Genomic DNA, 16,758 nt, shown 5'->3' with positions numbered 1-16,758 from the left:
ATATGGTATAAATAGAATATAAAAATGTCTTCATAAGATGGAATTATATGTCATAACAAATGTGGAATAATCATGATTATAAAAAGTACTAAACAGTTATATTTGAGCCTTTATTTTTAAAATAGGCCGAATAGTTTCCAAAATATACTGCTGCATTTGAATAGTGTATTTTGTTATTGTTACTAATGTTTTTACAAGTTACTTTTTTTGAAATTTGACATACTAGTCTAGATATTCACAGCATTTAGCACATAAGAAAAAGCCAGACAAAGCAAACGAATACGTTATTAGGGTGTCAATAACATCCTATATTATTAGAATGGATGAGAGCATTTAAGAATAAGCACAATATGAAAAATTCACATAATTTTCTTTAAGTGGTTCATAATTTCCTTGTCCTTATTATTTCTTCCATCCCTGCAAGTTAATAAAAAACAGGGACATAGGGTGTGTGTGTGTGTGTGTGTGTGTGTGTGTGTGTAGGCACAGGATATTACATTTGTGTATCCATGGATTCGTTATTTTATTCAGTTTATTTGGAATTCAAGAAAGCAGGAAACACATTTAACTCTTAAGTATCATGGGAATAGGTCTCATAACACAGTCAGGAACCTCTCGTAACAAATTAAATATAGCCAGGTGTGAGGGAAAATAAATTCCATATGTTTAAAAATTATTTGAGCGGGTAGAATTCCACTGGAAAATATAAGTGGAATCTGGAGGCCCTTCTATTAAAAAATTTATTAAACTATAGCATGTCTGATGGCCATTGCTTATCTCAGAATAAGGTGAAGTTACCATTATTTCATTTATTCAAAATACCTTGTTCAAACTAAACTCATGACTTTACTTGCTCAAAGTAGACTTCTCTTCCTTCATAGGTTAGAATATTCTCTGATTAAAATGTCTGGAACCATAAAGAATCTTCTAGAAACTTCTTTATTCCTGAGAGATGGCAACACATCCAAGATCTGAAGAGGCAAATGGACTCTTACTCCAGCTGAGGAAGAACTTTTACAATAAGCCTGACTCTCTGTTAAGGACTCTACATTGATAAGTATGTTCCATGCTCACCTTAAGCCTATGATGGCATATTCTTATTCTCTTTGGACAGACATAGAGATGGAGAGATTTAGCATCTCACTCAACTTTCCCCAGCTTTTTAAAGACCAGGACTTGAATCCCGATCTGTCTGGCTGCAAAGCATTTCTATTGGATCACAGTACCCCAATAGAGAGAATTATAAAGTGATGAAGAAGACAAGTAACAGTGAGAAGAAAGCCTAAATACAAATAAGGAAGAGCAGAGCAAGGATATGGAGTGGTAATGTGGGTAGTCAGTATGCAGGGATAAAGCTACTCATCTCCTCTTGGTTGGCTACGTGCTTCCTAATGCTTGGCCTGAGCCATCTTCCATTGCTAGATATGACCCCCAATCCTAGGTGGTGCCCTCTGTCATTTCTCCTTCATCAAGGACCTGATATTTCATTCTATTCCTTCTATTATGGTGCTGCCTTTAATAACCTCATGCTCAGGCCTGGCTGACCCTGACCTAGTATCATTAAAGCACCTGCCTTTTTCTTACAGGTTACAAATAATCACTTGTTTTTAAGACACTGCTGGATTTTTAGTGACTGCCTAAGGCAGGAGTCCCCAACCCCTGTGCCATGGACTGGTACTGGTTCATGGCCTGTTAGGAACTGGGCCACACAGCAGGAGGTGAGCGGCAGGAGTGCTAGCGAAGCTTCATCTGTATTTACAGCCACTTTCCAGTGCTAGCATCACTGCCTCAGCTCCACCTCAGATCATCAGGCATTAGATTCTCATAAGAGCACCAGTCCCTGGTGCCAAAAAGGTTGGGGACCACTGGTCTAAGGCACTGCATTGAGGCTAATTTAGTCTCATTGGGAAGACTGATAGATTGATTGATTGATTATGTCTGTGATTAGGGAAGAAGAGCAGATGTGCTATATGTTTGCCATTCATGTACAGAATAGGCAGGACTTGGTTCTGCTTTCTGATGTATCCTCTTGCTAATCCAACTTAAAAAACCATTGTTCCTGTATCTTGAATAACTGGTATTGAGGATACAGAGATGTCCTTGTTATACTAATCACCATTAGTGCTTGACAATTTTCAAAATATACTCAAAGACTCTCCTTTGATCATCTCAACAAGTGAAGCGATCAGAATACAGTGAATATTATCATGCATATGTACTACAAAGAAACTAATCTAATGAAAATTTCTTGCTAAGTAAAAAGAATGTTGTGTAAGTTTGTCTACAGTCATGCCACCCTGAACAAGCCCGATCCTGTCTGATCTTGGAAGCTAAGCAGAGTCGGGCCTGATTAGTACTTGGATGGGAGATCACCTAGGAAGACCAGGTGCTGTAGGTGTAAAAAAATAAAAAATAAGGGATTGTAAACTGACAAGGTCCTTGCAATCTGTGAGGTCAACCAAGGGTTGCCTCACCTAAAATAAAATAAAATACTGTGTCAGTTTGGAAATGCTTTCAGAAGAAAACTCAAATCACAGTGGCTTAAACAAGTTAGGGCAGTCCTCAGGGATGCAGTGGCTCAACAATATCAAGGGTGCAGTCTCTGTCATTCCCCTGACCTTTCCCTTGTGTCAGCAATATGGCTGCTGCTGCTTCAGCTGTCGGGTAAGCAGGAGAAAACAACAAGGCACATGCGATGGCACCTCTATCAGGAAAGCAAAACTTCTTTAGTAATCTCCAGAAAACCCTGTTTACTCTGGCTACAACTGTGTCACATGTGTCACATGGTCACCTCTAGTTGCAAGGGAGGTTCAAAAATGTTTATCTAATTGCCCCCTTCTCCCCCCCAAAAATCAAGGTTGTATTAACATGGGTAGCCAGCTGATATATCTAATATGCTACAATTACATCTCCCAGCTAATAGACTGGTTATTTGGAGAACTGGGGTAAGGGTGGAGTTTGGGCTGGGGAGATAGTAACATATAAAGAAATATAGTAAAAACCTTGCTTTATAGTTGTCTACTATAAGATATTATCTACTTAAGTAATCCCATTTGGTTTCTAGTTTCCAGAAGTACCAGTGCCCATAGTAAGTCTTTCCAACAGAAGGCTACGATTATTTACTCTGTGTGTATGTGTGAATGTTTTTACATAGGACTGTATTTCTAGGCATTTTCTAAAATATAATTTAACAGTCCAAAGATAGTGAGCACCTTATACTATGAATCACTTCCTTTTCACGGATATCCTTGCACTAGCCATGCAGTGGGGTTAATGAATACTGTTGTTAGAACCATGTGCTCTGGTATGGAATGTCTCCATGTCACTGAAGTGAAAGAATGTATGAAGGTACAGCCCCTTGGGATATTAAGAAGTTTCCTGTTGCTTCCTGCTAAAAGAAGCCTCATGATTCAGCAGGGTAAGAAGTGAAAAGTCATTAAAATTTCAGTACCAGGAACACATGTTGAGGACTAGCAGGGCTTAAATTCAGGAACTTAGGGTTTAGGAGACAACATGCTTCACATCTTATATTCTCTTCGTGTAGAAAAAGATTGTAGCAACAACTTTCTGAGAGGAGAAATTACATCTTCTTGGTAATTCCAGAGAAAGTGGAGGACTAAGACCAAGTGAAAAATATTGAAGAAGGGCAGTGACATTTATTAAGTGTCAGATATGTGCCAGGAACTGTGCTTGGGGTCTTGAATATATTATTAACTCACTAAATCCAAAGAAAAACCTTATATGCAGGTATTTATATTCTAATTTTATAGATAGGAAACCTGAACTTTAGAGGGATTAAGTGGATTTCCCAAGGTCGCGTAGCACATAGCTAGTGAATTGGAAGGCTGGATTTTACAAATTCTAGAGTTTGTGCTTTTTACCCCCTGCTCAGCCTTGTAGAACTGGTAGAATATCCTGAAAAACACTACAACTAGCTTTTAGTTTGCAAAGTGCACTAGACACACCCAAATCTACCAGTTCCAAACATTTCCTCTGCAACTGACCAGTTCCTACTTCATTTCATTTCACTCTGCTTTAGTCTATAAGAGCATAATCAGAATGTCTCCAAACGGCTCCTCCAGGGCAGGGGTTCCCAACCCCTGGGCCATGGACCGGTACCAGTCAGTGGCCTCTTAGGAACCTGGCTGCACAGCAGGAGGTGAGTGGCAGGTGAGCCAGTGAAGCTTCATCTGTTTTTGCAGCCACTCCCCAGCGCTAGCATCACCACCTCAGCTCTATCTCAGATCATCAGGCATTAGATCTCATAGGAGCACCTGTCTCTGGTGCTGAAAAAATTGGGGACTGCTGCTCTAGGGATCAAATACACAAGAATGAGAAGAAGGCATGGCTAATATCAGAGCTCTCCACACTGCTCCTCTTATCTGCTTTAGTCCCAGACAACATCTTCTGGGCCCAAGACATGGGAACCATTTTTCAAATGTATTGCAATAGATTAGATTAGCCATTAGGATCATAAACATTTGCATTGTGAATATACATAATACAATATTAGAATAATGTTAAATTGATATTAAGTCTGAACAAACTAGTTGCTTCTGTTTCAGTATGGTATTCTGGATTTATACTAATTTGTAACAAGTAGGCAAAGAATCCTCAGAGTGGCTGAGCAGACTGCTCAGGAGTTGCAGAGATGTTCTTAATAGTAAGTGTAAACAAACCCGTTACCAGTGACTTTCCACATCTTACCCTATGTTATGATCATACTGTGGGAATTGTACCATCTAACATAAATTTGTTACATAGTGTAAATCACAGCTCTTAGTGTGCTCCAGTCGTAGAAGGAGCCCCCCAAATATGCCTGTATGTTTTTAATTTAATGAATAAATAAATGGACTACCCAAAAATGCATTGAGCAGTGAATGAATGATTCCTGCAGCTTCTGCATTCTTAGAGGGAGATTCTCTGGCCAGTCAATTTGTGGGTAAGTTAAGGTTCGTCTCCTTTCTTGTCTTTCCTTCTTCATTCCACATCAGAGGTCTTATCAGTGAAGGAGGTGCTTCTCTGAAGCTTAAGTTCATTGTTATCCTCACCTCTAGCATTTGGTTCAATTGCCACGGAGAATATAGTTCAAAGCTAGTACCCTCAATTTTTCCCCTTGGAGCATCCCACACAATGTTTGAGGCATGATTGCTTTAATTAATTTATATTCCAGACAGCTAATATAGTCACCATCATTTTATTTATTTATTGTTTATTCAATTCATTGGGGTAACATTGGTTAATAAAATTATATAGGTTTCAAGTGTAAAACTCTATAATATATCTTCCGTATATTGCATTGTGTGTTCCTCACCCAAAGTCAAATCTCTTTCCATCACCATATATTAACCTCCTTTACCCTTTTCTACCTCCCCCAACCCTTTCCCTCTGAAAACCACTGAACTGTTGTCTGTGCCTATGAGTTTTTGTTTGTTTATCTTGTTCATTTTGTTGCTTTCAGTTTTTACTCATACCCCACATATGAGTAAAATCATATGCTTCTCGGCTTCTTCCATCTGACTTATTTTGCTTAGCATGATGCTCTCAAGATCCATTCATGTTGTTGCAAATGGCAGTACTTCATTTTCAAACAGGAATTGCCATTCACTTCAGCTAACAGTATTTGTAGCTGCTCGCTCTTGGTTACCCGTGATTAATTCATCTGTTTAATAGGTAGACTGCTAGTGATAGACACAAATGGGATGGATTCAGATTGGTATGATTTTTATCGGACAATGAAATAGGTATTTTTGTTATTTTAAGAAATGTTATAAGATTTTAAGTCTCGGCTTCTTCCTTGTCTCCCACCCTCTGCACCACTTACAGCAAAACTTGGCTCAGCTGTTTTATATTAAAGCCAAGTCGAGGCCAGCCTTATGGATGTATGATCTGTGTAATCTCACCGGGTTCCCTGCTCAGAAGGGCTCCATACTTGGTTCAATGCTCTGTAGTCGCCATATTGAAACTCTTAATAATTTTTTGACAAGAGGTCTTGCATTTTTGTTTTGCAGTGGGCCTTGCAAATTTTGTAGTGGATCCTGCCTAGATTATCTACTTTCAAATCATCAAAAGGAAATGGTTGGAAAGAGTGGAAATAGAAGGTGGCAATTTAAAATCCCAGAGACATGTATACTATGATCAGACACAGACACAAGAGAAATGATTAGTGAGAGCTGAGCAGGGGAGCAGGACATGGAAGTAATTTTCTAACTCTCAGGTCACATCTTTGCATCAGGCTTAATTATGGGGTTTACAATGTAACTTCCCTGAATAAAGATAGACTGATAGTCATGTCATTTGAAAAATACTTTCCAAAGCCAAATATTGATGGTTTTTAGAGTTCTGGGTTCTTCATTCCTGCTTGCCCATAAGCTCAGACAATCACAGGTTGATGGCAGACCTATTGTGCAAAAGCCAGAGTTACTGGAGACATGGCCCTCACCATCTCAGTGTGAAGCTGCCATCTCTTTTCCCCAAATGTCTTTCCCACCTGCCTACTTGCCATACAGTGAATATGTTGAAAACTAATAGGGTAGGTTGAAAGGAAAATTGAAAGCAGAGGGCAGTTTGCTTCATTTCCCTTTTGGGATTTACCTCAAAGGCTGGCCTCAGCACTACTGTGAGCAGCCATATTTTAAAATAAAATTAGTAAATGCAGAAAATAGCTAATGGCACTGATGGGTGAATATGAGCAAAAGGGGGTACGATTTATAGATTTGGCATCGAATGGCCTAGTACATGCTGGGCAGACCTCTGGGGCAAGACAGGGAGTCACGACCAGCCTGCAGGGCACTATGAGCTGATGGTAGATCATGGTGGCAGGGAGACACTGACCTAGGGAAGACAGATCTCAAGTTCACCAGCTGCAGGTGCCAACGTGGCAAGCAAAAAAAATGACACACCAGGCAGACAAAGAATACAATCATTGAAGTTGGCAGGGTGAAGGAGCAGGGAGCACAACTGTGGAGGATTGAACTTTTATCTGAATGAGATGGGGTACACTGAGTTATTGTTAATGAACCAGGTTAGGTTGCCCTGCTGCCCCAGGGGATAGTGCGTGAGGAAGATCAGAGAAGTTGTAAGAATATAGGTTATTACATAGATTACAATGCCGATAAGCCTACAACATGCAGATTTCCTCATTTATGGATTAACCATAAGATTGGATAATTGAAGGAAAGTACATATAATAAACACATCAAATTAAAATACACTTATTTTAGAATAACCTTATAATTAACTCAATATTCTATTTTATTTGAATGAGAAGACCTGGTCTGAAGTTTTCCTCTCCCTGTTATGCACAAAGTGGTTTTTGGTGAAAATCTCCTTACTATTAATACTTAGAAGGAATGAGCCCCAGTAGAAAGTACCAGGGAGTAGGCACATAAATTACTGGGTTTTTCCCACTGCCATAGACTCTCATTGAGGAAAACAGCTTAATAAACTGAAGAACAGAGTTGACTACCTCAGTGAATCGTGACGGATTGTTATATTGACTTGGAGGGAGAATTTTAAGAGTTATTGAGAGTGCTCAGGCTTCAGAATGAAGAATGACCTCAGGAGGAGGTAAGAAAAAGATCCCCCGCATTCTATGATGCATCAGTGATCAGGGACATCCTCTTCTCTCCCTTTGAGGTAACTAAGATAGGCTGCAGTCCTTTATGACCAGATAGTATTTTATTACATTAAGGCAACTTGTAGAACTGAAAGAAACAACACTAATGTCTTTCCATTTCAATCAATGTTTCTCAGGCAAAAGGAAGGATTCTTTTAACCTCCTTTTGTGCATCTCAGTTGGTGGTATGGAACATTACGCTGAGTAGAGATTCTGAAATGCTTCAAGTCCTCATTTAGAGTTATTATGAAGTTGGAGGAATTTCTTAAAAACAAAAAGCCACCCTCTGCCATTTTCTTCTTATTATACATTGAGCTCTGAATTAGGCTTGTCTGTTGTGTGGGGCTGCCAGCATGGTTTGAATCTCCAGCATGGGATAGAGTATTTATTCACTGAGCAAATATTTCTCGGGGATCTATGTTTTAGATACTCTTAAAAATATTAGAGCATATTGATGTACTGAAAGACAATTCCATCCTCTCTTTTTTCTGATACTTTTCCAACATGCCAGTCTCTTCTGCCGCACTAATAATTAAAATGAAACATAATGACTAAGAAATAAAATCAGAGCGGGTCTAGTGCTCAAGGCTCATATCTGCGGGAAAGACCCCTGTAGAAGATGCCCCCTCCTGAGAGAATCCTAAGTCTTCAGGAAGACGTCGTGGTTTGCCATGAACCCAAAGTAAAGAAGAAAGCTTTCTTGACAGTTTCCTTTGGATTTGGTATTTATCGTTTGTTAAATCATGGTCCTTGAGGTTTTGTATTTATATTTGTATTTATAGTTAAGTGCGTGTGTGTGACATGGGCATGAGTAGTTGGGAAGGAATAGCATGAGTGTAACAGCTAAGAGCTGTGATCTTCATTTAGCAATGGAAGAGAGTATAGAATGAGATGGAATGATTAGAAGAAAGAAATTATGGCTTGAAATGTGGTTAAAATGCATACATTTCCTGTACACTATTAGCAGTCTATATTTACCTCTAAAAAAAAAAAAAAAGTGAATCTATGTGGCAATCAATGTAGTGCCTTCCCAATTTGCTTTAAATGAACTCAAAAAGAATTATGTCATTTGTATCCTGTCAAAATGATAGTGAGGGTCCCAGTGAGGCTCAGGAGGCTAGCTGGGTGCAGCAAACGACCCCAAGGGGCTGGGGAACGTGGTCCTGGGAGGCCGGGGTAGCCCAGCTGGGACTCAATACATCCCCGACCCCACCCCTGTCCACAGCAATGGCTCTGCACTACCCAATGGCCGTGGGCCTCAAACAAGGGTCACAAGGTGACCGAGAATGTGAACAAGTCGAGGCACAGCCGCAGCCACGGGCAACTCACCAAGCGCACCAGGTTCGTGCGGGATGTGATCCTAGAGGTGTGTGGCTTTGTTCTCTGTGAGCGGCATGCCATGGATCCGCTCAAGGTCTGTCAGGACAAGCGGGACCTGAAGTTCATCAAGGAAAAAGTGGGGACACACATCCGCGCCAAAAGGAAGTGAGAAGACCTGAACAACGTGCCTGCGGCTATGAGGAAGGTGCCGGCCAAGAAGGATGGAGGGTCCTCCCGCCCCCTTAATAAAACCTTTACAGAAACTGAGGTTCCTGTCCTGGCATTGGGAGGAGGTCCCATCTGGCCCATCATCTATCTGAGACTCCCTCCTGTGGCTAGGTGGCAAGGAACACAGTGGTGGGCACAGAAAGAATCAACAGACAGCACTGGAAATGGTATTTAATCATAATTAAATAGTTCATATGTGCCAGGAAAAACATTATGGTTTATTCTGACTACTACAAAATAATATTGTACCACACTTCCTCATATATAGATATTTGCACAATTTTCTGATGATCTTTCTTAGAATAAATTATTGTAGGTAGTACCCCTGGATGAAGGTTATGAACGTTGAATTGTATTTTTTGAAAAATGTTACCATTTATTGTTGGGCCTAATTATGTAAGAAAATTTATTTCCTACCACCCACACGAGCCCATGCGTCAATTTTTAAAAACCTTACCAGTTTTCATTTGCATTTCTTTAATCATTAAAGAAGTTAGTAGTTATGTTTATTGGCTGCTAGTATTTTTTACTTTATAAATTGCTTTTTAAAAAAATTATTTATTTCCCCTTAGATTTATAGCATCATCAAATAATAACATACCAAATGCATTTTTAAAAATCTATTAAATTCTTTTTAACCTTATTATGGCCCTCTGAAGTTATTAAATTTTATTGCTTCTATTGGACAGATAGAGAAGCTGAGCCAGCTTTCTCATAACAAGCTAATGGGGGAATCAATCACAAAATCCTGGTCTCATCCATTCCCTTTCGCTTCTTTCTGTGCCCTGCCTCCTATCAGCCACCCTGGTAGACCAGAGCACCTGTTAGCAATAGCTGCAATTGAATATGAAGAGTATCCCATAAAACAAGATAAGATGAAACGGGCGACTTCAAATTGAAAGTTACCCAGTTCTTAGAGATGCAGCTCGTTGGACAGCTGTGAAGCATCAAAAGGGATAGGAGATTTAAAAAGAGAATGGAAGAAATCAACTCTTCCAAACTAAATCTGATAAACTAGGCATCGATTTGGTCTGGGTTAATAACTGCACTTTGTAATATCACACTATGAGCTACTCAGGTAAAATTCTAAAGCGAAAGAAACAGAAATGAAAGAAGTCTAAGTCATAATTCACAACTATGTCAACCTGCAGTGAGAGAAATGTTATGTAAATGAGATGGGTTATTTAGAAAGCTTTTAAAGTCTTAATTTCTAAATAATATGGAATACTCAAAGTGCCCAAAGTTGTATAGATTTTGAAGAATTTGACAGTTATATGGGGGAAGATTGTTCTTTACTACAATGAACTACATTAAATCCCACTGTATACAGTTTTTGATGTTGAAACTAAAGGGAAAAGAGAAACAAACAAATTTAAGGCTTTATTACATTAAATAATTTGGTAGCTAATACTAAGTGCTTCTGAAAATTTTCCTATTTCCCAATTGATCTTAAAAGGTGTTCTTATATTAAATATAATATATAGTCAGAGGAAGACCTTACTGTCTTTAAATTAGTTTAAATAAATTCAAAGCCAAACGATATCATAGCATTATAGAAAGACCATTTTACAGACGTGCCAGCAATAAACTTAAGGAAATTTCCTTTGGGAAAGAGGGAATAATGCCAGAAATAATTGTTAAATATAAACTGGTTTCAGGAAAAGATTATTAACACACAATTGCCCTGCAGACATATATAAATACTGAGGAAGTCTGAACTCCATTGGGCTTTTCATCACTCAGTCCATAGTGTTAGCAAAGAAATCTAAAATCTCCCTATTAGCCTTCAGAGTGGAGCTCAAAGGAAATGTAAACCAGATGAGGTCTGTTTCCGGAGACCCAGGGCCGAGGCTGTCGGTGAGGTCCCAGGCGTGAGGGGAAGGGAGAACACACAGCCACACTCAGAGCAGTCTAAACCTACCAAGTCCTGACACGGAGAGAAATGAGTCTTATTTACTCTGGCGACCACTTGGCTGATAAAAGATATAAGGTCAATCAGCTGGTTTTGAAACAATTTACTATCTTCTAGATTCACATTGTATTTGTTTGAGAAGGAAAAGTAGCCAAAGGCTCTTATTTATTTTGCTGTGACCAAAGTTAAAGGAAGCTAAAGTGGATTTTTGAAGCATCTATTACCTGTTAAATGCACATTACCCATTAGATTATGGGGGTTGTAGTCTGGCCCCAAGTCACATTGCTGGCAAGTCAGATTAGAGTAAAATTTATTACTGATGAAAGAGAGTGTCAGTTTCCAGTGAGGTTGCTCCTCTGAAGTACTTACAAGGAGAAAGGAAAAGGAGAACGTGATGTAAAGGGAAGAGGTAATATTTATGTTTAAGAATGTATCCTTCGAAAACAGTTTTAAAAAAATAGAAAAACAAAACCTCACACATTAAGCATTTACTGAGTATCTGCTCTGTGCCAGGCACTGCTTTTTATGTGGCAGGGAAGAACAGATGAGTAATATACACCAGCAAGAAGCACTCCCAACCTAGCTGTGGAGACTTTCAAAATAAAAAAGTTACTTTACCTATTTGAGCAGGGTGAGTTTTTGAGAGTTTAATGTAGTGAGATATAAAAATATGACCAACAGTTGCTTTGAAGAAGCGGGCTTGGGGAATGGGAGATAAACTGTTATAATCCTAAGGACTGAGTTTTATCCCCAGGAAAGATAAAAGAGTCCTTTTGATTTAAACTCTACAGTACTTGCCAATGTAATTTTAATTTGCATAATAATGGAAAATTGACAGGATGGACGGGGCATCATGGTGAGGAAGGAAGGGGTTCCAGGGCTGAGTACGCCCCCTGAACTGCAGAAACTGGTGCTGGAGTTTGATGTCCTATGCCCTTTGCCTGAGCACTGTGGAGGACAAATGTCAAATGGAGAATGCCTGTACCAGTGTGTGTGGGAGGTGACAAAGTGGGAGTGAAGGTCCCTGAGGCCATGCTGGCATGGAGAAACAAAGCCACTAGAGAAGTCTCAGGCCCCTCCAGGGATTATGTTGGTCAACGTGGGGGCTGGGCAAACAAGACTAGCTTAAGACCAAACCACCATGCAAAATCCCAGGAGGGCCCAGTTCATACTTTAAATATTTTCCTTACCGACACCATCCCAGAAGATGTAAGAAGAGAACAATATTGTAACAAAACCCAGAAAGGCTCCCCGTTGGTGTCTGTCTCCAGTTTAGGCAGATATTAGATGTGCAGATTTGTTACATACCAATGTGATAAATATTATTTTAACAGGGTAATTTATTCATATTATAATGTAGCTGGATATGAAAACCCAATTATAACCAGAGAGCTACAGAGTCTCCATACCATTTTTTTGGTCTCTGATAACACTGGCTTCTGCGACATTCATATAAAGAGATTTTTCCAATAGTTGGTAGGTTGCTGTGACTAATTTCTCAGAGAGCTTCTGAGAGACTGTCAGTTGGAGAATATGTAGCAGAGACTTCTTGCAGAGTACGTCACCTCCTATGCTACATGTGTGCCAAAATGGTAGCAGTGAAACTGGATAGGCTGCCTCCAGGAAGACCTCCTGATTTCTGGTTGCTTTGCTTAGGGAAGCCATCTCTCAGTTAAATGAGAAACATGCATATAAGGCAGGGTGGGGTGGTGCAAAACTCGTCTAGATATATGGATTTCCACTCTGTCAGCCTAAACCGGCTTTGTTTTTAATACAGCCACAGCCAATTCACCTGATTGTATTATAGATGCATATTAAGCAAGGGGGAAAGTGAGATTTAGTTGGCCATATTGTCACTTAACACATCAGTGCCTAAGCTGCTGAGTGCACATAAATTATGAGCTCTGTGTTACCGCCTTCTTTGGGGCAGATCTGCTAGAATGGGAATGTTACAATATAACGTCATTCCAGGTAATCAAATGGACTACAGACCTTGAGAACATTTTCATCTCCAGTTGAATTTAGATTAAGTGTAAAATCTCTGGGGGTTACGTATAAGACTTAAAGTCTAAAAACAAGTGTGTGTGTGTGTGTGTGTGTGTGTGTGTGTGTGTGTGTGTGTGTGTGTGTGTGCGTGTTTAGAGAAAGTCTTTGATAACATTGAGAGGGTGGGAAAGAAGAACTATTTGATAGATTCTACTCATTTAAAAAGTAGTAATATCTAAGAACTATTTTTCTCTTGTCTACAGTAAAGTATTTTGCAAAGAAAATTTGTTACTCTTTTGTGCAATATTGAGCAAGCCTCAACCCTTTTGCAGTGTTAATGTCTCTACATTATCACTTTTATTTGCGAGGAACATTTCTGCTGTCGATCTTTAACATGAGCAACATTTAATGAATTATCAGCAAACACTAAAGATAAAAAGAACTTTGATTGAATTTCGTAAGGCTCCTTAAGATTCTTGTGTTCTGCAGGTTGCAATGAATGTTTATACTTCTGTTAACAAAATTCTATCAAGCAGATGACAGGTACCAATTAAAAGCAATCACAAAGCATACTCTTTTTATAATCCCTGAAGCAGAATCTTTAAATACTGGTTTACAGAAGCATTATCTGGCATGGGATATCTTTGATCCTCAGCAGCTTCTGCAACCTGTAGGATTTCCACCATTCCAATGCAAGGGAGTGAGGGGAAGTAAAAATTGATTTTTTATGTTGGTTGAAGTGTAGAGAAACATCAGGTGTGGTTCAAGCTGCTGAAACAGTGGATACCTGTCCTAGTTGGGAAGTCTGGTCTATAATAACAAATACATCCCCACATGTGAAATGGCTCAGGTACAGCAGAATTTTACTTCTTACTCTCCTAAATTCTTAGCAAGCATTTCTGGTTAGATGTCAGCTCTCATCCAGGCAGAGTCATTAAAACCCAGGCACTTTCCATTTTATGGCCTCACCTTTCGTACCGGGCCTGCAAGTCTACTTCTTAAAAGGGAAAGACACATGATTTCTGCTCACATTCCATTGATTAGAATTTAGTCGCGGAGCACATCTGATTTCTGGAAGCTGGGAAATACAACTGTGCTCAGAGTCCAGAAGTGCCAGCCAAGAGGAATTTGAAGGTGTTGCTCTAATACCCAAGAATGATTCTCACCATACTTTGGAGAACATTCAGAAAGGCTTGCCTACAGTTTTGCCTTGAGACAGATATGTCTTGGGTGAAGTCAACCGTATGTCCTAAGAAAAAGAAGAAACAATTACCGCAAGTCTCCTGGGAACATAACTTAGTTCAAATTCTCTCCTGCCAGCCCAGCACTTTCCACTGGCTCTATCTTCTCATGAGAACTGTGAACCATGCTTCTTCTGTACTGGGGGCGAATAACATGTGCCTTGAGTGAATATATTTTGTCAATATATTTTTATTTTATATAATTGTTAATATATATTATACATACATATGTGTAATATGGTATATATGCACATTATAATATGTATTTTATACAAGTCAATAAATTACAGAATAAAGAAGGGTCGTATGTGCCTTTCACAACTTATTTCAAACATCCTATTGTCAAAGTCTTATAAAATGTGTTTAAATCCATCTTGGAAATTCATCCTAATATTCGGCAACATATGAATTTTGAGAATCTTTCTGATCAATACCTGGGTCCTTTGTTTCAGTGAGAATTGTGACTACCTCTTTCTGAATCTAAGAGGCAGGCACTTACTTGAGATAGACAGTTGATTTGCCTGGGAAATGCCCCCAGCCAAGGAAGTTTTGTATGAGCCTGTAGGTGGGAGGGGTGAGGATGGAGACTGGGAGAGCTGACCCCTAGCCCTGTGCTCCAGAACTAGTGTCTGAGTGCTATGCAGCAGGATAGAGAAGCTGAAGACACTGTTCAAAAGGCACTCTGGAGCTACAGAGCCAAAGGTAACAGCATGCGGAAGAAGCTTCTCCCTTCTCTGGCTCCCGCTGTGATGGTGGTAGTGACATCTTCAGGGTGTGTGATACTTCACGGACACATTTCAGACCCCTGGAAAAGAGCATTTTTGGCCCATACATCTGTTTTAAAATGTTCCTGGGGTTTTGTTTTTATTCTGGTACAGCGAGGCCAACAGATTAGATGATTGCTTTTGAAAAAAATAACTTGTTACTCACAGGAGTCTGAAAAAGGAGGTAGATGGTGTGGATTTTGGGTCAGTTAGTTTGCATATGAAAGATGTGTTTACAGGCAAGGTGTCTGCTCTCTCTAGGGAATAGCTAACTCAGGGAGGGTCAGCCTCTCTCAGTTCCACAAAGTCCCCCCAAAATGTTGAAGCATCATAAAATTATAGAAAATAAAAGAAAAACATTAATACAACATTCAAGTTTTCCTGAAAAGCGCTGGCATCGGTGGCCCTGGGGAGATGCCACTCTCAATTTTTTTAGTTGCAGTGGATGTAATCTTGAGGCATCTTAAGAGATTTTCAGAACTGGGTGTGTAATGTTTTGATCACTCACTGGAAGTTTTATATTGAAGGGAGGCATACATTTATGGTATCTGAGTTATTGCTCTTAGCTCTTAATGTAATTCCTTCGGTACACATAGGCTCGAGAGGCCTATTTATATGAGGCCAATATTCTTCCTGAAATAATTTGACTATTTCTCATTAGACACAGGCTTAATGGAGATAGAAAACTAGTTGCTAACATTTATTTTAACATTTTGTACATCTGTAGACTTATTTGTGCCTTAGACTGCTTTTACGGGATGCTTAATCCTAACTTTCTTAGTCTTTTCTCCTGAGCCTTATTTTCCTGAACTTTATAAAAAGGTTATTGCTTCCCTTATAGAGAGGGGAATAAAAAAAAAATAAACCTTAAGTGCTGATAATGAAAGTGCACTTCAGGAGTGACTGGAAACTTGTGGGACTGGGACAGATGAGGTAGGATTAGGGGCGGAGATGGGGCCCAGAAACTCATCAAGGAAGTTGAATCCACAAGAAAGGAGATGAACAATGATGAGCGTGACTGAAGAACTGTGATTTTCTGAGGTAAAAACCACTTCCCTTTGCACCTCTGTGTCTAGTGTTTGAGTCAATGAAACAGGAGAAAGATGAGTGAGTCTGAGAATGCAGCTAAATCAGTAAATTAGAGCCTAAGGTGAATGCAGCACACACTCTCTCCCGCTCTCTCTAACGATCTCTAAACATATTGGGGCAAGAGTTACTCTTCCTAGGGTTTCCAGATTTAGCAAACAAAACACAGATGTCCAATTAAGTTTAGATTTCATACAATCAGTAATTTTTTAAATATAAGTATGTCCCAGATAATTTGGGGCAATTCTGCATTTTATCTGGCAACCTTCCTCCCTCTGCATCCTGCATATAGGGGCTTGAAGTGCTGTTTCAATAGACAAAAAGGTCAAGGTGATCTCAGGTAATTAAAAGATTGGAGGCATGTTCTAAAATGTAAGTCACATCTCCATTCCCCAATTCTCATTTAAATTGAAGAACTCAGCACGAGATTTCCCTGTCATTATGTTTTTCCTTCTCTGACTCCATAGAAAAAAATGACAAAGAGAAATTGAGAAAATATATCAGAACATGAGGCTTCTGCCTATGGTTAGGATCCTTGGGAACCAGGGAAATGTTGGGAGAAACATTTTGCATAAATGAAATTTTAAGGTGACTCATGCTCTG

General features: G+C 39.4%; 2 pseudogenes; both read left to right on the top strand.

Moving 5' to 3' along the window:
* The first annotated feature begins 2,279 nt into the window (after positions 1-2,279).
* LOC120597276 (uncharacterized) lies at positions 2,280-2,398 on the top strand (annotated as a pseudogene).
* Positions 2,399-4,815: 2,417 nt separating this feature from the next.
* Positions 4,816-9,504, top strand: LOC120596899 (60S ribosomal protein L36-like; annotated as a pseudogene).
* The last annotated feature ends 7,254 nt before the right edge of the window (positions 9,505-16,758 follow it).

This window comes from Pteropus medius, unplaced genomic scaffold (genome assembly GCF_902729225.1).
Source record: "Pteropus medius unplaced genomic scaffold, Ma_sr-lr_union100, whole genome shotgun sequence".
Classification (NCBI taxonomy): domain Eukaryota; kingdom Metazoa; phylum Chordata; class Mammalia; order Chiroptera; family Pteropodidae; genus Pteropus; species Pteropus medius.
This window is presented reverse-complemented; position numbering and strand designations above follow the sequence as displayed.